This window comes from Triturus cristatus, chromosome 3_1 (genome assembly GCF_964204655.1).
Source record: "Triturus cristatus chromosome 3_1, aTriCri1.1, whole genome shotgun sequence".
NCBI classification, from domain to species: Eukaryota; Metazoa; Chordata; class Amphibia; order Caudata; family Salamandridae; genus Triturus; species Triturus cristatus.
Window position 1 is genome coordinate 3698304 of NC_140583.1, and position 20198 is coordinate 3718501.

General features: G+C 52.2%; 1 protein-coding gene across 7 annotated transcripts in view; it reads left to right on the forward strand.

Moving 5' to 3' along the window:
- The window catches only part of LOC146859568 (zinc finger protein 10-like), a 486604-nt gene that overhangs the window by 421666 nt on the left and 44740 nt on the right, over positions 1-20198 (forward strand). The window lies entirely within an intron of this gene.

Below are 20198 nucleotides of genomic sequence, written 5' to 3' on the forward strand. Positions count from 1 at the left end.
AGGAAGGGGTGGCCTGCTTACTGTCAAATAAGATAACATGGAATTACGATTACTTTAAAGATCCTAGTATTCTTTTTTTGACAGTAACGTTGTATAATCTTGCTAATATTGTAAAAAGTCCACCACTAATGTTGATAAAGGCTTATATTCCGCCAGATGCTTCTCACGATGCTCTCTTAAAGGCGGTTTTTTCCTACATTAAAAAAAAAAGTCAATGATGTAGAGCTTCCCCCTCGTATGATTCTGGTCGGGGATCTGAATTGTAAAATCTCTAACTCTACTTTGAACATATTCCGAAATAAAGAAAAAGAAGAATCTCTGCAGATTCCACAAGCGCTCTTTCCACAAAATATAAGAACTAATAAGAGACGGAAAATGCTTATTGATTATTAACTAAGGTTGATGGCATTATAGTAAATGGAAGATTTTTTTCGGATACACCAGCTACCTTTACTTGTAAAACGTATAGTGGAGAATCTATCTTAGACTATGTGGTAGTGGGAAGTACCTCCTTCTTATTGAAAGATCTAAAGGTCTCTAATTCTTCCTGTAGTGACCACAAAATACTAACTCTTACCATAAATTTAAATTTGTTTTCGCCCGATCCATGGGCATTACAAGGTAAATCTGTTAGTTTTGCTAAGAAAACAGGGAGATTTCATTTGGATAACAAAGCCATCTTAAGCCTTGACAGTGTCTTAGAGGTCACAGTAGAGAACTTGCCTAGTTGGTATGGAGCAGAAATTGCAAGTTTTAACGCATTTATGAATAAAGCGATAGAAATTGCAAAGAAGTCGAATCAAAGAAAAAGTACTAAAGCAGTCCCAGACTCTTCCAGCCGTATAATCTCGAAATAAATAAACTAGTTAGGGAACAGTACTTGAATCAATCAACGGAAAGATATCGTAGAATATTATTACTAAAAAGGAGGAGGACTCTGGTAAAGGTTAGGTTAAGAAAAGAGAGGGAAGATAACATCTGGATTAAACTGAGAGAAGCAGCCTTTAAAGGCCGAGTAAGAACGTTTTGGTCTCTTTATCGGGGAGGGATGTGGAGCTAGATCCCGAACACTCCCTGTTGCCATTGAGGAGCATAAATGGGTTCGCTTTATTCAGGATTTATATGCAGATAATGCAATGGCAGTTACGTATATCGCACTAAAGGAAGACCCCTCATCGTATAGATCGCCTTCTGAAAAAGAAATAGTAATGGCGATCAAGGGGATGCGATCCTCCGGAGCGATGGGCCCGATGAATTACCAATCATAGTTTTAAAACAAAATAAATACCGTGGAGTAAAAGTCTTTATCCGGTGTTCAAGTATTGCTGTGCAAACAAAATGGTTCCCCACTCTTGGAAGGGGAGTATAATAGTGCCTCTGTTTAAGAAAGGAGATCGAGAGGCCCCACACAACTATCGTCAAATTGCACTTCTTGATGCAGTGAGTTAAGTTTTTGCTAAATGCCTCTTGACCTAAATTAATGACTGGGTGGATAACATTTTACAGTTGGAGCAAACCGGGTTTAGGACAAAGCGTGGAAGAATTGATAACCTAACTGCACTAAAGGTAATAAACGAAAAATATGTTAAATTTAGAGGAAGAAGGGTGTATACAGCCTTTATAGATTTCTCCACAGCATTCGATAAAGTAGATCGTCTCCTTCTGTAGAGAAAACTGTCGGACCTGAGTATGCCGGCCATCCTTTTGGAATTAGTTTGTGCTCTTCATATGGACACCTGGTGCAGAATCCTAATGGGAGGGGAAAGGGGTCTCTCCCAAACCATCCCTACTGCAAATGGCCTAAAACAAGGATGTTTATTGGCTCCTCTACTTTTCTCCCTATATATCTCTGACCTTCCTCACAATTTGGCTCAAACTGAGGGCATTGCCCCGTTACTGGGGGGAAACCCAATTGCATGTTTACTTTATGCTGACGACGTAATAATATTGGATCCAACGCCTAGGGGATTAAATAGTTGTCTGCAGGCACTACATAAATATGCAGCGGACCACTATTTAAAGATTAATATATCTAAAAGTAAAATCATGTGCATGCATGGAAGAAAAAAAGTTGCAGGTTGGGAATTTCGTATGGTCTGTGGGTGGCCAAAAACTGGAACTTGTAAAATCTTATGTTTTCTTGGGAAAAACAGTGTGTGGCAACCTAAGTGCTAAAGCCCAAATAGAAAATAACATCCATAAAGCTACTATACAGGGGAAAAGCTTGGGCTCCCTGTAGGGGAGTAGGATCTGCTTCAAATGGTTCCCCCACTTTTTGCTGGTGTTTCACTGTTTTTTTTACTTTAGTCTGGCTGGGACCCTGCTATTCAGGGCCCCAGCCTAGCTGCTTCCTCATGGTTTGCATGTACTTTGGGTACACTCCAGATTGGATTCTGGGGTACCCTTGTGAGTCCCTAGTATATGGTATACTATGTACCCAGGGCATAGGTACCCCTGAGGCCTACCAGAGCCTGAAGCATGTATTGTGCCACCCCTGGAAAACCCTCCAAAATGACACCACAGGTCTGCTACTGCAGCCTGGGTAAGGTGGTGCATGCACCCCTTACTGAGGTATAGGTTCACTATACCTCACCTAACACTGCACGTACAAACCTATCAGTCACCCCTATGGCAGGCCTTATCAATTCTGAAGGCAGGGTGCTTGGTTATATGTGAGAGGGTGCCCAGGCATGAGCTGAGCCCCTCTGCAAATTGGTCTCATCCATTTACGCTGACACAGTGATAGGGCAGGGCAAATAAATAGAACATGGTAACGTCCTGGATGGAATTATTACACCGATTACAAATCGGAGAAGAACCATATCATTTAGAAAGTACGTTATTTAAAGGGAGCATACCCTGCCTCAATAATAGCCAAAAGCGGCGCACTCCATGGGGCAGGTTCCAGGAAATATATGCCTGTACTTTATTTATCACACAGGAGTCTATGGCCGGGTAGATACCCCTCTTTAAGATACAAGCTTCCCTATCCCTAGTGAAGCTTAATTCCCAAGTGGCCTGCTTCAAAGTGGCCCTTAGTTTATGTGGCGATAGGGTGAAAAGCAAAGACTCATCCAGTTGTAGCAAATCAACCGCGGTTCTAAACTTTTTAAGAATTAACGACTGCTCCTTTAAACTTTCTAATATTTATTTCTGAATTAAAAATCTTAGTGTGCCAGGATCACCCTTTACCAGGCTTGTAACCCATCGCACTATCCCCGAAAGACCCTGTACCCAACTACTACTTATACCAAATTCTAACCTTAGTGCAGCCACGGGGCAAGCAGAGTTGACTGAAGCCAAGCTTCTTAAAATGTTGTCTTCTGTTGTATTTTAAAAAAAAACATTTTTTTTACATCAAGCAATTCAATACCATACAACAGTGAAGCAGGAATTTCTGCACGAAAGACCTCTAATAAAATTGCAAAGTGTCTTTTTCCAGTAGATCTTTAGAGGGAGCCCAAGCTTTTCCCCTGTATAGTAGCTTTACGGATGTTATTTTCTATATGGGCTTTATCACTTAGGTTGCCACACACCGTTTTTCCCAAGAAAACAAAAGATTTTACAAGTTCCAGTTTTTGGCTACCCACAGACCATATGAAATTCCCACACTGCACCAATTCAGGAAGGACCTCAAGACCTGGCTCTTCGAATGACCCTAACATAGCTGCCCACCCCCAGCACCTTGAGACCCTCACGGGTGAGTAGTGATCTTTACAAATCCCTGACTGATTGATTCATATTTATTTATTTCAAATCTTTTAATTGTCTCCCTGAGATCTCTACTGAGCTCTCAGAATCTTGGGTATTGTGAGTATCGCAATAGATTTTTTCTTTGCCTGATGTCTTCTTTAGACAAGGATCTTTGTCAGGTACTTACTTCACTTAAATTGTCTCGACATGTCTTGCACACGTTGCTTTGTGTTGTAGAAATCTGCAGACATTCATAGCTAGATTCAAGCCCCGTGGCCTTGCATGATGGACCTTTATTTTCACAAGACCCACAACCAAAACACTTGCTGTTACCGTACTTGTCTCGTGTTCATGAGAGCGAGATCCTGTAGGAAAAACACGTATGGTCCAGGTAATAGCAGAACCATCCCAAGACGTAATCTCACACCTAATACTGGAGCCTGGTGTTAGACGCCCGTAGGCCCAGAGTTACCCCTCCTTGTAAACACATCCTGTGGGCAGAAACCTGGATGATCCAGCTGATAGCAGGGGCCATTGGCTGGAACCGGCACTGTCTGGATGGTCGAAGGGATGCCCCAGCCAGGAAGAGGGCACTGCTCCCGTCAAGAGCAGGCGATACACACTGCACGACCTGTGCTCACCCTTGGGTAGCTGCCACTGAGCAGCCAGGCGGCCCTCCGAAGCAATGTGTAAAGCAAGAGCACAGCACGCGCACACAGCAAATGTTCCGCATGACACAGAAGAGAAAATTCACACGACGTTGAGAAATGCTGTTTATATTCAACACACACACATTAATAATAATAATAATAATAATAATAATAAGGGAATTTTATAGAGCGCTTGGTTACGCTCAAGCGTGTCCCCGCGCTAGAACAGAAGAACTCCCACAGACTCAGCCAATGGAACTGTGCAAGCTAGCGTGTATATAAATGTGTTTTTAACTTCCTCCTGAAACCAGGTTCAGATGACTCAAGACGGAGGTCCAAAGGTAGCATTCCAGCTCTTAGCCACCAGGTAACGGAAAGATCTACCTCCCATGCGAGCCCGTCTTATCCTCGGGACCTTTAAAAGGCCTCCGTAGGAGGAGCGAAGGGAGCGTGTGGGTGCGTACCTGGTGATCAGGTTCTGGAGCGGTGCTGGCGCCTTCCCAGTGAGAATGCGATGGCAAGTACAGAGGGCCTTAAACTCAACCCTGCTCCTCACTGGCAACCAGTGAAGAGTCCGAAGGGCAGTATTGGAGGCCACTCTTTTGGGAAATTTTAAAATGAGGCGGGCTGCCGCGTTCTGCAATACCTGAAGGCGATTTATGGCCTTGTTAGTTGCTCCCAGGTACAGCAAATTGCCATAATCCAGGCGTGATGTAACGAGGGCATGCACCAGCGTTCTGCGAGCTGACGTGGGAAGGAGATCTAACACCTTCCGTATGCTTTTCAGGACGCCGAAGCAGACGCCCGCCACACGTCCTATCTGTGGTCCGAAAGACAGGTCAGCATCTAGCCAGACTCCAAGGTTCCGAACTTCTTGGCAGGGTGTTGGAGCCTCACCCAAGCATGGGGGCCACCACGCCGACGACCAAACAGATGGGTTCCCCCCCACTACGAGCACCTCAGTCTTGCTGCCATTTAATTTAAGGCAGTTGGCGGACATCCAGGCTGCAAGGTCTTGCATGCAGGCTGTTAGACGGACCGGGAGGGTCGGCCGAGGACAAGGGGAGAGGTCTCCGGGGAGAGCCGTCTCCAGCGATCGTACAGACGAGTAACTTCCCCCCCACAGATGTACACCACACAAAGATAGGGTTTAACGTTCTTTATAAGCGATTTCTTAAGGTACGATGGAATGGTACAAGGAGGTCTGGACTCAGGGGTCCCCTCGATTCTAGTCTCTTGGTTTGGGAAAGGGGGTAGCGGGACAGTCTGGTTACCAATCTGGTAGATGCGATGATGGATAGCTCACAATCCTCGAGCTCGGTGTTCTAGCTTGGACGGGCCGCGGCAGCGCCAGCAGGTCCCGGTGAAGGTGGACGTTACACGGTCCGCGGCAGCGCCAGCAGGTCCCGATGAAGGTGGTCGTTACACGGTCCACGGCAGCGCCAGCAGGTCCCGATGAAGATGGTGGTTACAACGGTCCGCGGCAGCGCCAGCAGGTCCCGACAAAGGTGGTAGTTACAACGGTCCGCGGCAGCGCCAGCAGGTCCCGACGAGGATGGAGGATGCAGAAGGCCGCGGCAGCGCCAGCAGGCAGGACGATAGTTCACAAGGCAGGGCTACGGCAGCGCCGGTAGTCCGTCAAGGATGAGTTCTTCTCGGTGTCTCTCGACTCCAGGATACAACTGCCTTCCTGTTCTGGAGCTGCCCTAGTTATAGGTCTGGCGCCCTTTGATGTCCGGACCCTCGCACTTGGAGGTCGGGAGGTCCGGGATGAGGGAGTCCAGACACCCAGCAGGGGGGTGGAGCCAGCGCCCGGGGGAGCGGGAGGGCGATCGGCACCTGGCGGGGGAGAGCCATCGACACTTCTTTCTCCCATCGACCTGCCAAGTGGTCCGTTCACCTCCTGGGTGGATGGTGGTGCCGGGATGGCGGGGCCTGGCCAGGCCCAGGGTTAGGGTCGAGCTGAGGCCACGCGGCCTCGTGGTGCAGTGTCCAAGATGGCGGCTGGTCCGGCCGGGGGAGCCGGTAGTGGTTCGGCCCCATGATACATAGATGTCCGGGGGCAGGAGTTCCGTCTGGAGACGGGGTGCGGGTTGTTTCTGTGGGTCACACCTGGAGGGCCGGGGCTTGGGCCCTGTCATGCGGGGAGGGAGCAAGCCCTTCATGTGGCCTGTCCAACATGCGTCCCCCCCAGCTGAAGGCGGGGAGAGTCACCCATCCTCTTGGGGACTCTCCTCGTCGAGGCGGAAAAAGCGTGACAGGCCATCTGCGTTGGCGTGGTCTTGGCCCGGTCGATGTTCCACAGTGAAGTCCATCCCCTGCAGGGAGATGGACCAGCGCAATAGTTTGGGGTTTTCCCCCCGCATCTGCATTAGCCACTGCAGGGGTCGATGATCTGTCTGCACCCGGAAGTGGGTACCGAAGAGATAGGGCCGGAGCTTTTTGAGGGCCACACCACTGCGAAGGCCTCCCTCTCGATTGTGCTCCAGCGCTGTTCTCGGGCCAGGAGGCGTCTGCTGATGAAGGCCACCGGTTGGTCCAGTCCCTCGGGGTTCAGCTGGGAGAGGACCGCCCCGATGCCATGGTCGGAGGCATCCGTTTGCACAATGAATTCCCGACTGTAATCGGGGGCCTGGAGCACAGGGGCAGTGCACAGGGCGGCTTTCAGCTTCTCGAAGGCCGCTTGACAGTCTGGGGTCCAGTTAATCTTCTTCGGGTGGTTTTTTGGATGTGAGTACCGTGAGGGGCCCCACAATGCTGCCATAGTCCCTCACGAACCGCCGGTAGTAGCCGGTGAGCCCCAAGAAGGCTCGGACCTCGGTCTGCGTGACTGGGGGCTGCCAGGACTGGATGGCAGCGATTTTGAGTTGCAGAGGGGCCACCAGACCGCTTCCCACCTGGTGTCCGAGGTAGGTCACGGATCCCTGCCCAATTTGGCACTTGCCGGCCTTGATTGTGAGGCCGGCCCGCTGGAGGGCCTGCAGGACCTCTCGGAGGTGGTGGAGGTGGTCGGACCAGTGGCGGCTGTACACAGCGATATCGTCCAGGTAGGCGGCGCTGAACTCCTCGAGCCCCGCCAAGACCTGGTTCACTAGTCGCTGAAAAGTAGCTGGGGCATTCTTCATGCCGAAGGGCATGACTTTGAAGTGGTAGTGGCCATCGGGGGTAGAAAAGGCGGACCGTTCTTGGGCCCGGGGTGTGAGACCGATCTGCCAGTAGCCCGCTGTCAGGTCGAAGATGCTGAGGTAGCGGGCAGCCCCCATGCGGTCGATCAATTCATCCGCTCGGGGGATGGGATGAGCGTCGGTCCTGGTGACAGCATTCAAGCCCCGATAGTCGACGCAGAATCGGAGTTCAGGAGTGGTGCCGGGGGCAGCAGCTTTGGGGACCAGCACGACCGGGCTGGCCCAGGGGCTATCCGAGGGCTCGATGACCCCGAGCGTGAGCATCTTGGATACTTCTTCTTGGATGCAGGCCCGCACCCGATCTGGTACGCGGTATGCCCGGTGTCTGATAGGGGGACTGTCCCCAGTGTCCACGTCGTGCAAGCACCAGGGGGTGACCCCTGGGGTGAGGGAAAACAAGGTAGCAAACTGCAGCAGGAGGTCCGGCAGCCTTGGCGCTGCTCTGGGGTGAGGGCATCGGAGAGCCGGACCCCGTCCACGGAACCATCTTTCTCCTGAGCCGTCAGGAGATCAGGGAGAGGCTCGGAGTCTTCTTCTGCTCCACTGTCTGTAGCCATCAGGAGGCTGAGCTCCGAGCGCACAAAGTGGGGTTTGAGTCTGTTGGTGTGGAGGACCCGGAGGGGGTTCCGGGGAGATTCCATATCGATGAGATAGGTGACGGGGCTCTTGCGTTCGACCACTTTGAAGGGCCCCGTCCACTTGTCCTGCAAGGCACATGGTTCGGTGGGGGACATCACCCACACTTGTTGACCAGGTTCGAATTCGACGGAGGAGGCATTGTGATCGTACCATTTTTTCATGTCCTCCTGACTGGTCTCAAGATTCGCTTTTGCCATCTCCCTGAATCGCCGGGTCTGATTGCGTAGTGTCAGGAGGTACTTGAAGACGTCTGGAGGGGTCTTTAGGGGGGCCATCTCCCAACCTTCTTTGACTAGGCTGAGGGGCCCTCGCACAGGGTGCCCGTACAAGAGTTCGAACGGGCTAAAGCCGAGGGACTTCTGGGGAACTTCTCGATAGGCGAAGAGGAGGCACGGAAGTAGTACATCCCACTGGCGACGGAGGGGCTCTTCCAATCCCCCAATCATTCCCTTGAGCGTGCGGTTGAATCGCTCAACTAGTCCGTTTCCTTGAGGGTGATAGGGGGTCGTGAATCGGTAGGTGACCCCGCACTGTTGCCAGAGGGACTTCATATATTTCGAGATAAAGTTTGTGCCTCTGTCGCTGACGACTTCTCGGGGGAAGCCCACCCGGGAGAAGATCCCCATTAAGGCCCGGCCGACCACCGGGGCTGTTACAGTTCGCAGGGGCACAGCCTCGGGGTAGCGGGTGGCGTGGTCCACCAGTACCAGGATGAACCGATGTCCTTGTGCTGTACGGGGGTCCAGGGGCCCCACAATGTCTATTCCCACCCTCTCGAACGGGGTGGTGACAACTGGGAAGGGTTGCAGAGGTGCTTTGAGTTTGCGGCCGCTCTTCCCGCTGGCCTGGCACGTGGGGCAGGACCGGCAGTGGTTGAGGACGTCGTTTCTCATCTTCGGCCAGAAAAAGTGGGTCACCAGGCGACTGTAGGTTTTGTCCTGGCCCAGGTGTCCAGCCAGAGGGACATCGTGGGCCAAATTTAACAGGAAGTCTCTAAAACGGAGTGCACCACCAGCACTCGACTGGCCCCTAACTCTGCGATTTTCTGTTCACTGTATAATAGGTCGTTGTCCCAATAGATCCAATGGGCTCCGGTGGTGTCCCCTGCGCTTTGGGCGAGGGCTTGCTGGCGGAGTCCCTCGAGGGAGGGACAGGTCTTCTGCTCTTGACGGAACTGTTCCTGGGTGGGCCCCCCTTCTTGACGCCACTGAGCCAGGTCGGGAAGGTCCTGGGGCTGGGCGACCCCTTCGGGGGTTTGCTCTGGGGGGTCGGTATAGTCGGTGTCCTCTACTGGAGTGATCGGGGGAGGAGGTGCAGGCCATTCTGGTTCTTCTGGTCGGGGGTTGGCACGGGCGGCCATGGACCGGGTGGTTACGCACGCCCAGTCCGGGAGGCCCAACATCCCCAGGTGCTCTCTTCTTTCGACAGCGGCCCACGGGGAGCTCTCAAGATCATTCCCCAGGAGACAGTCCACGGGGGCATCATCCCGGACCGTCACCTTCAACATGCGGGAGACTCCTCCCCATTCGAAGGGGAGCAGGCCATCCGACATAGACTCTCTGAATTGTCGGCCGAACGGACGGGGCAGAGAATGTTCGGCAGGATCTGCTCTGGTTTTACCAGGTGACAACGGACGGCCGTCATACTGGCCCCTGTGTCACGTAGTGCTTCGGCTCGGCGCCCATTAATGTTCACCCACTGGCTATATTTTCTGGTGTTGGCGGGTAGGGGAGCCCGCGGGACCATGTCTTTTCCCCCTAGGCACGCTAGAACCATGGCGGCCGGTTCCCACTCTTGTTGTGCCTGCTCGTATTCTTCTTGTTCTTCGGAGATTTGTTCTCCCCCCAGGGCGGCGGCAGCTACCTGGCGGGGTTTTGGCGTTTGGTTCTGTGGACAGTTCGGGTCATTGGCGTAGTGGCCGACTCGCTGGCATCGGTGACACGTGACGTTGGCTCGGAACCCCGGGCGCATCGGGGGGTTGCCCCGGCTGGCCGGGGGCGGGGTGCTGGCAGCGGGAGCGGCCGGGACGGTGTCTCTCCCTCGCCCCTGGCCTCCTCCTCCTCCTCGGGACGGTGCTGACCTTGGTTGTTCCGGTTCTGCTCGTGTGGCCCTCTCCGGCCCACTCGGGTGCTTTCCCACCGGTCAGCTTCGGCGGCGAGTTGCCGTGGGTCAGTCAATTTACTGTCGAGGAGGTGCTGCCTGAGCTCGACGAAGCAGTTGTTAGAGAGGTGCTCCCACACCATGAGATTAAAAAGTTGCTCGTAGGTCGTTACGTGGCTTCCCTTGATCCAACCCTCGAAGGCTCGGCTGAAATAGTTGACATATTCCACCCAAGTTGTACCCGGGATCCGGGTGCAGTCTCGAAACCTCTGGCGGTACATTTCGGGTGTGAGCCCATATCGGGTGAGGAGGGCAGCCTTCATGTGGTCATAGGGTGACATCTGATGGTCTGGGAGCTGTAGCAGGGCATCGCGACCTTCGTTGACAAACCTCCCCCATAGGCCGGCTCCCCAGTCACTTCGATCGATCCGGTGGGAGGTCATGGCGATCTCGTAGGCCTTGAACCACTGTTGTATGTCGTCCTCTCGGACATACTCTCGAACGACATCCTTGGGGATGTGGACTTTCTTTTCTGTCGCTCCCGGGGTGCGCGGTCGCTCGGGCACCTCCGGTTCTTTGTTCTGCTTCCGTAGGTCTATTTCTGCCAGTTTGCGCTCGTGTTCGTACGCTAATCTCTTTTCTTCGAGCTCTCTCTGCCTCTGTTTTTCTTCCCGTTCTTCTCGGAGCCGCAGATGTTCTAGGTTCAGTTTTTGCTCGGCTAATTTTAGTTCACCGTCCATTTTGAGCCGTGCCATTTCTAACTCATGTAGTCTGTTTTTTTCTCTTTCTTGGATCTCTTCCTGTGAGAGGCCCGTTCCTCGCTCCTCGGGAGCCGTGGCGTTCCTCTCTGATGCTGCACTGTTTCGGTCTGGGGATCTGGCGACCCCGGTTTCTGCCCACGACTCAATGGCGTGCTTGAAATCGTCTTTGGTACTCAGGCCGGTGGTAGCAATGCCTAGTTCCATGCAGAATTGTTTCAATTCACGATGGCTGTACTCTTCCAATTTATCCATCTGGAATTTCTCGGTGGATCTGCTCTCTTTGGTTGACATTGTGGTTTTGTCGTGGGGTGAGCTACTCTCTGTATGATTACCCTTTGATTCGGATCGCGCCGCTGGCCACCAATGTTAGACGGACCGGGAGGGTCGGCCGAGGACAAGGGGAGAGGTCTCCGGGGAGAGCCGTCTCCAGCGATCGTACAGACGAGTAACTTCCCCCCCACAGATGTACACCACACAAAGATAGGGTTTAACATTCTTTATAAGCGATTTCTTAAGGTACGATGGAATGGTACAAGGAGGTCTGGACTCAGGGGTCCCCTCGATTCTAGTCTCTTGGTTTGGGAAAGGGGGTAGTGGGACAGTCTGGTTACCAATCTGGTAGATGCGATGATGGATAGCTCACAATCCTCGAGCTCGGTGTTCTAGCTTGGAGGGGCCGCGGCAGCGCCAGCAGGTCCCGGTGAAGGTGGACGTTACACGGTCCGCGGCAGCGCCAGCAGGTCCCGATGAAGGTGGTCGTTACACGGTCCGCGGCAGCGCCAGCAGGTCCCGATGAAGATGGTGGTTACAACGGTCCGCGGCAGCGCCAGCAGGTCCCGACAAAGGTGGTAGTTACAACGGTCCGCGGCAGCGCCAGCAGGTCCCGACGAGGATGGAGGATGCAGAAGGCCGCGGCAGCGCCAGCAGGCAGGACGATAGTTCACAAGGCAGGGCTACGGCAGCGCCGGTAGTCCGTCAAGGATGAGTTCTTCTCGGTGTCTCTCGACTCCAGGATACAACTGCCTTCCTGTTCTGGAGCTGCCCTAGTTATAGGTCTGGCGCCCTTTGATGTCCGGACCCTCGCACTTGGAGGTCGGGAGGTCCGGGATGAGGGAGTCCAGACACCCAGCAGGGGGGTGGAGCCAGCGCCCGGGGGAGCGGGAGGGCGATCGGCACCTGGCGGGGGAGAGCCATCGACACTTCTTTCTCCCATCGACCTGCCAAGTGGTCCGTTCACCTCCTGGGTGTATGGTGGTGCCGGGATGGCGGGGCCTGGCCAGGCCCAGGGTTAGGGTCGAGCTGAGGCCACGCGGCCTCGTGGTGCAGTGTCCAAGATGGCGGCTGGTCCGGCCGGGGGGAGCCGGTAGTGGTTCGGCCCCATGATACATAGATGTCCGGGGGCAGGAGTTCCGTCTGGAGACGGGGTGCGGGTTGTTTCTGTGGGTCACACCTGGAGGGCCGGGGTTTGGGCCCTGTCATGCGGGGAGGGAGCAAGCCCTTCATGTGGCCTGTCCAACACAGGCTCTGAAACTGTCCGCCGCAAGACCGGGTGCTCGCGAGAGGGAGATAACAAGCTGCGTGTCGTCGGCGTAGGACACGATGTGCAGACCATGGCCCACAGCAATAGGGGCCACTGGGGAAACATAAAGATTAAAAAGGGTGGGGCTCAGGGACGATCCCTGGGGTACGCCCTGATCCAATCCAATATCCCTGGAATAACAATCGCCCTGGCGGACCTGAAAGCTTCTCCCCGTCAGGAAGGACTGGATCCATGCGAGGGCAGCTCCAGATATTCCGCCACTATTCAGACACCGTAGCAGGGTGGTATGAGCTACGGTGTCGAATGCTGCACTTAGGTCCAATAGGATGAGGGCCATAGTATGACCCTCATCCACCCCCTGGCGTAAGGTCTCCACAGCCATCAGAAGCGCTGATTCCGTTGAGTGGCGGGGACGGAATCCAAACTGGGTAACGTGCAGTAGGGCAGCCTCATCCACGAAATCCATCAGTTGCATGTTTACCGTTTTTTCCGCCACTTTGGCCAGATAGGGCAGAAGGGAGATCGGCCGGAGGTTCTCTAGTTTCTCAAAGCTGATGTTAGATTTCTTCCTGAGAGGTAGAACCACCGCCTGTTTCCAGGCTTTGGGCACGGTCTTGGTGCTAAAAGACACATCCAATAGATGTCTTATATATGGTTCTAGCACCGGTAAGCTATCCACTAGTCGTTTCGGCGTGGTGGGATCCCGCGGGGAACCCGATTTGACGGAAGTACAGATTTTTAGTAGGTCCTCCGAGGGCGGGGTGACAAAGTTGGTCAGTATATGTCTGTCCCTCCATTCCCTCGGGCTTTCCGCAAATTCGGTTCCAGCAATGGGAAGACTGGGAAATGCCGAGTAGCTTTTTGCTATCTTTTCGGAAAAGAAGTCCGCAATCCTATCACAAGATTCCACTGAGCAGTCATCTGGAGCCATGGCTGGTTTACCACTTGAGAGGGTTTTATAGAGCAAGAAGAGCTCCCTCGTCGAGTTACTAGCTTCGCTAACTCTAATGGTGTAATATGCTGCTTTGGACTTCCTGATTAGCCCGTGATAAATACGCCTCTCCGCTAGGTAGGCCTCCCTGGTTTCCTTAGACGGAGCCCCCCGCCACTGTCTTTCGACTCGCTTCAATGCTGTTCATCATGGAAACTGGGGTATAAATCACACTTTGCCATATTACTAACAGTGCTAGGCCCAGTTTGTGTGGATCAGATCTCGATAATATGCACACATGGGAAAAAGTCCCATTTTAATCCCCACAAAGCAGCCTTATGCGGTGCGACACGTTGCCAACCCAGTTGGCCCATCCTCACAATCCTAATAATGCAATTTCACACTGCTATAGGGTGCACCCTGTCATGCAACAATACCAGTAATAAGTACATACACAGAATTATAACACTTTTAGCTGCACCACAGGAGCAGGCCACGTATGTAACCCCACTGTTGAGAGGGAAAGTACTTTTGGCTCGAGAACAATGTATAAACCAACACCACCAATCAGTTTGTTGAAGCACAGGCGGTCCACAGATGGTCACTCACGCTCACTTTGCACCGCTACGCAATGCTACAGATACCAGTCTGGTCTGTATGTGCACTTTCTCACACACCCGACACCCTAATGCGGTGCCACTGATACCAAACAGGTCAATAACAGTCCGTCGACCCAGTGGCTCCAAGCCTCCCGCCACCATCCACTTCACCCCCGCTCTCCCAGATACTCTGGATGGAAGTACACCAGTCCCTCCCTCCGGACACTAGCCCACTCATGGCTGAGGTCACACCTTGTCTGGGTCCATGTAAAGGCAGCTTAGGATAGACAGTAAGCATGAACAAGAGGTAGATGTAAACAAAGGTAAATTTGGCGCCACTCAGGAAGTTCACCAACAAGTTGCGAAGCAGAAATGGGCCGAGAGCAACCGTTTTTTACAAACGGGGGTCCACCAGGGTCTTTTGGTACCTGCCCAGGTCTGCGAAGCCACGCAGTTTGCTGACCTGCTCCCGAGCCTCGTCGGAAGTGTGCCTCCGGCCTTGTCAGTTCCTCTCACTCCTACTTGGCGCCACAAAGCCTTCAGAAGGGCCAGATGGTAAGGGGGCTGTTGGCACACCGTGATGGGGCCAGTGAGAGAGCTAGCAGGGAATGAGTAACAACACGCAGAGGACCCTCTCGGCTTCAGGAGGCACCCAGTCGGTTACATGTTGATTTAGGTTGTGCCCCAGCAATCTGGGCACAGGGTCTGATGCTCAACAACATGAGTCGCACCAGACACTTCAGATTACACGACGTAGAGTTGCAAGTTCGTACCTCCCTGGAAATGAAGCACTTTGTCCAGCACACCTTGATGTCGGTTGCACCAGACTATTCCGGTCACACACACAGGCGCAAGTTCCGCAAAGCCTCATGAGGTAGAATGAGATTGCTATTGATGCATCCCCACCTCCGATGGTCACAACCTGTGAATTGGACACCACATCCCATGAGCATGCAGTCGACGTGGCGCACAAAAGAAATGCAGCCCAGTCAACAAAGCTGGCCACTATGGATCCTGCAACTGGTAAATCTGCTCACCACCAAGACACTTGCATGTGCCGAGGTCCTTGCAGTACAGAAACCACTTTGCCGCAGATGTGTTCTACTTCTTGAGCTCAGCATTAGGCACTCCAGTCACGATTCTGTAGTTCCAAGCTCACACTGGCTGTCCAGCTTTCAGCAAGTGATGTGAGCACTTAGAGGTCACCACACTCTAGATGTCACCGGTAGATGCTGTGGGCCCTTCTTAGTTGATCTATGATATCCCTGAGACCTCCGAGAGAACAGGAGACCAGTCAACTGGCCCTTGGGAGCCCACTTCAGGGTGCCACACGTCAGCAAGTCGTCGGGCCAGCCCAGACACTATTAAGGAAGGCAGGTGGTCCTTTCCACCGGAAGTTATCATCCATGTGCACAACAGAGTTTTCTGGCAGTGTGCACCAAGCAGACCATTTTCTCCGGTCCTGCGTCCCCACAAGCGAATCTCTCCCCTTGGTAGGGTGGCACTGGGTAGTTATACCCCATTGGGCTTTTGAAGTTGGGGAAAAGTTCAAAGGGTGTTCCTTTGAACCTCAGATGGGTCCTCTAAATTTACGTCCTGCCTGCCATAAGGCCATGGAATGTAGATCTCTATCTTTATGGGGGCCATGATCTGGCCCCAGAGGCCAGGTCCCACAATCTCTGCCCTGCATATATTCTGCCAGACTCGCAAATGGCAGAGGTAGACTGTCTCAATTGCATGCCTAATGGTTAATGGCTGTCGCTGGGGAATGCCCAGATCCGCTTGCTTGGCCTCAGTGTTGACCGGTGCCAAACACCATGGCACGCAAAGAGTTTGATACGTAGAAATGTCACTTTTCAAAAGAGGCATTTCCACGCAAGCTATGCCAAGCCTTACGTTACCATTGGAACGCGATTGGCCGCCCTCCGTTACCATTGGAACGTGATTGGCCGCCCTCCGTTATTATTGGAATGTGATTGGCCGCCCACCATTACCATTGGAACATGATTGGCCTTGCAGATTCAATGATGGGAAGCATCAAGAGGCTACGCCAGTGCAATCAATTATTGCAGCTTGAAATGTCCCTTCCACATGCCAACTTAAGGGAAGAGCAAGCCTCCTCGGTAGGGGAACCCTCGTGGGTCTTCCACGCTACCTGGGCAGCGAACACCCATAGGTGCCTGCCCAGCCTGTCACCGTCCATTCGAGTGGAGGTGAAAGGCCCCCTTCGGGTAGACTGTGTTTGTTACAGACAAGCTGGAGTACACACGCATGGGCGCTCTCACAGACCCGCTGTGGCAGGGCGGACATATGTTTAAATGCACAGTCCTAGTAAGTGCGCACACTGGCCTACAATAGCAGGTTGGACATGTAGGTAAACCAAACCAGCGTGTAAGTGTGCGCCCAGGCTGCAATGGCAGGTCTGAGCTATGTCTACAAACCTACGCTGAGCAGTTTGTAGGTTATCAGAAACCCCATCTCAGTGAGCATCATGCAGGTGACCAGATTCCCCCCCATCTCAGTGAGCAGTGTGTAGGTGGCCAGAGCGATCTCATCTCAGTGACCAGTGTGTAGGTGACAAGAGAGATCCCAGCTCATTGAGCAGCGTGTAGTTGACCAGAATTATCCCATTTCAGTGAGCAGTGTGTAGGTGTCCAGAGACCCATCTCAGGGAGCAGTGTGTGGCCCAAACCCCCCTCTCAGTATGCAGTGTGTAGGTGGCCTGGGACCCCATGTCAGTGAGCAGTGTGTAGGTGGCTAGAGCCCCCATGTCCGTGAGCCAGAGATGCCATGTCAGTGAACAGTGTGTAGGTGACCAAAGACCCCCATTTCAGTGAGCAGTGTGTATGTGACCAGAGAGACCCCATGTCAGTGAGCAGTGTGTAGGTTGCCCGAGACCCCCGTCTCAGTAAACAGTGTTTAGGTGACCAGGAACCCCATCTCATTGAGTAGAGACCCATCTTAGTGAGGCGTGTGTAGGTGACCAGAGACCCCGTCTCAGTGAGCAGTGTGTAGGGAACCACATACTCCATCTCCGGGATCAGTGTGTAAGTGGCTAGAGACACCCCATGTCAGTTTGCAGGTGGCCAGAGACATCATCTCAGTGAGCTGTGTGTAGGTGACCAGAGATGAGATATAGACTCATACCTTGACTGACAAGAGATTTTCACCAAAGCTAGTAGCATTTGCTCCGGCAGTGATTAACATGTCTATGATGCAAATCTGACCATGGTCTTGACCTTTATTAAAACAAATGCTGCTGCAGTTCTTGTCCCACCTGCACCTGCTTGTTGGCCCCTATTTACGATGAGCGGGAAGCAGAAGATATGCATAAGGTTTCCAAAGCAGCTTTGTTCGATGAGATCATGCACAAGATGATGCCCTGGAAGCGCTTACAGGAGTTTGCCCTGTCCCAACAGACACAGGCTTGTTTGAATTTCTGCGTGCCCTATCATCTTTAGATCGATCTGAGGTGCACCTGATGTCCTAACATCTTCAGATAGATCTGAGGTGCACCTGATGCCCTAACATCTTCAGATAGATCTGAGGTGCACCCGATGCCCTAACATCTTCAGATAGATCTGAGGTGTACCTGGTGCCCTAACATCTTCAGATAGATCTGAGGTGCACCTGATGCCCTAACATCTTTAGATAGATCTGTGGTGCACCTGATGCCCTAACATCTTTAGATAGATCTGAGGTGCACCTGATGCCCTGACATCTTCAGATAGATCTGAGGTGCACCTGATGCCCTAACATCTTCAGATCCATCTGAGGTGCACCTGGTGCCCTAACATCTTCAGATAGATCTGAGGTGCACCTGATGCCCTAACATCTTCAGATAGATCTGAGGTGCACCTGATGCCCTAACATCTTCAGATAGATCTGAGGTGCACCTGGTGCCCTAACATCTTCAGATAGATCGGATGTGCACCTGATGCCCTAACATCTTTAGATAGATCGGAGGTGCACCTGATGCCCTAACATCTTTAGATCCATCTGAGGTGCACCTGATGCCCTAGCATCTTTAGATCCATCTGAGGTGCACCTGATGCCCTAACATCTTCAGATAGATCTGAGGTGCAACTGATGCCCTAACATCTTCAGATAGATCTGAGGTGCACCTGGTGCCCTAACATCTACAGATAGATCTGAGGTGCACCTGGTGCCCTAATATCTTCAGATAGATCTGAGGTGCACCTGGTGCCCTAACATCTTTAGATAGATCTGAGGTGCACCTGGTGCCCTAACATCTTCAGATAGATCTGAGGTGCACCTGGTGCCCTAACATCTTCAGATCGGAGGTGCACCTGATGCCCTAACATCTTTAGATAGATCTGAGGTGCACCTGGTGCCCTAACATCTTCAGATAGATCTGAGGTGCACCTGGTGCCCTAACATCTTCAGATAGATCGGAGGTGCACCTGATGCCCTAACATCTTCAGATAGATCGGAGGTGCACCTGATGCCCTAACATCTTTAGATCCATCTGAGGTGCACCTGATGCCCTAACATCTTTAGATCCATCTGAGGTGCACCTGATGCCCTAACATCTATAGATAGATCTGAGGTGCACCTGATGCCCTAACATCTTCAGATAGATCTGAGGTGCACCTGATACCCTAACATCTTCAGATAGATCTGAGGTGCACCTGATGCCCTAACATCTTTAGATCCATCTGAGGTGCACCTGGTGCCCTAACATCTTCAGATAGATCTGAGGTGCACCTGATGCCCTAAAATCTTTAGATCCATCTGAGGTGCACCTGATGCCCTAACATCTATAGATAGATCTGAGGTGCACCTGATGCCCTAACATCTTCAGAAAGATCTGAGGTGCACCTGATGCCCTAACATCTTCAGATAGATCTGAGGTGCACCTGGTGCCCTAACATCTTTAGATAGATCTGAGGTGCACCTGATGCCCTAACATCTTTAGATAGATCTGTGGTGCACCTGATGCCCTAACATCTTTAGATAGATCTGAGGTGCACCTGATGCCCTGACATCTTCAGATAGATCTGAGGTGCACCTGATGCCCTAACATCTTTAGATCCATCTGAGGTGCACCTTGTGCCCTAACATCTTCAGATAGATCTGAGGTGCACCTGATGCCCTAACATCTTCAGATAGATCTGAGGTGCACCTGGTGCCCTAACATCTACAGATAGATCTGAGGTGCACCTGGTGCCCTAATATCTTCAGATAGATCTGAGGTGCACCTGATGCCCTAACATCTTTAGATAGATCTGAGGTGCACCTGGTGCCCTAACATCTTCAGATAGATCTGAGGTGCACCTGATGCCCTAACGTTTTTAGATAGATCTGAGGTGCACCTGATGCCCTAACATCTTTAGATCCATCTGAGGTGCACCTAAAGTCTGATGTGTTGAAGGGGGCCTTGAAAATGTCTAAGAAGGCACATGTCCCGCTAGTGGTCAAAAGGCATCTTGACTACAACTCCAAATCACCTATTCTTCACTATAGATGCAGCCCCAAGCTTGAGCAAGCCCCCGTGACATTTTCTACACCATTGGACAAGGATAGCAGAGATCTTGATATGATTGGTAAAATGTGATTCAAATCTCACCCTTACCCCTGTGCCTCGCTAATGCTGAATCTGTCTTGGCAGGCTGCAACACAAGATACAGAGAGCTCATCCTGCTCTTCTGCTGTTGTGCTGTGTGGCACGCTGACCTTCAGTTTGGGTATGAATGTGGGTGTGGGCGTGAGACTCCAAGCTTGCTGTAATTAGTCCTTTCACTCCACAAGGAATGTAGGAGACGTTCTATGAAGGTTCTCGAGTTGGAAGCAGCTTAGAATATGGAATTCAGGGTGAAGCAGTGGGCTGCCCTAAGAGTCCGTTGCAATTCTCCCTCCAACCCTGGTGAGAAAGAGAGACGAAGTTGAAGAAGAGACAGCGTGCATGCCCAGGTTTGCTCATAGAGTTGGTACTCATTCTTTCTGGACTTTCATCTCATGAGGAGTGTGTTTTCAGTCGCATGAAACTCAGAAGGCAACAACTGTGCTGAATATTGCCAGAGATCAGGTTTATTCACATTGAACCTGAGACCGAGTCAGACACAGGCAAAGTCCTAGT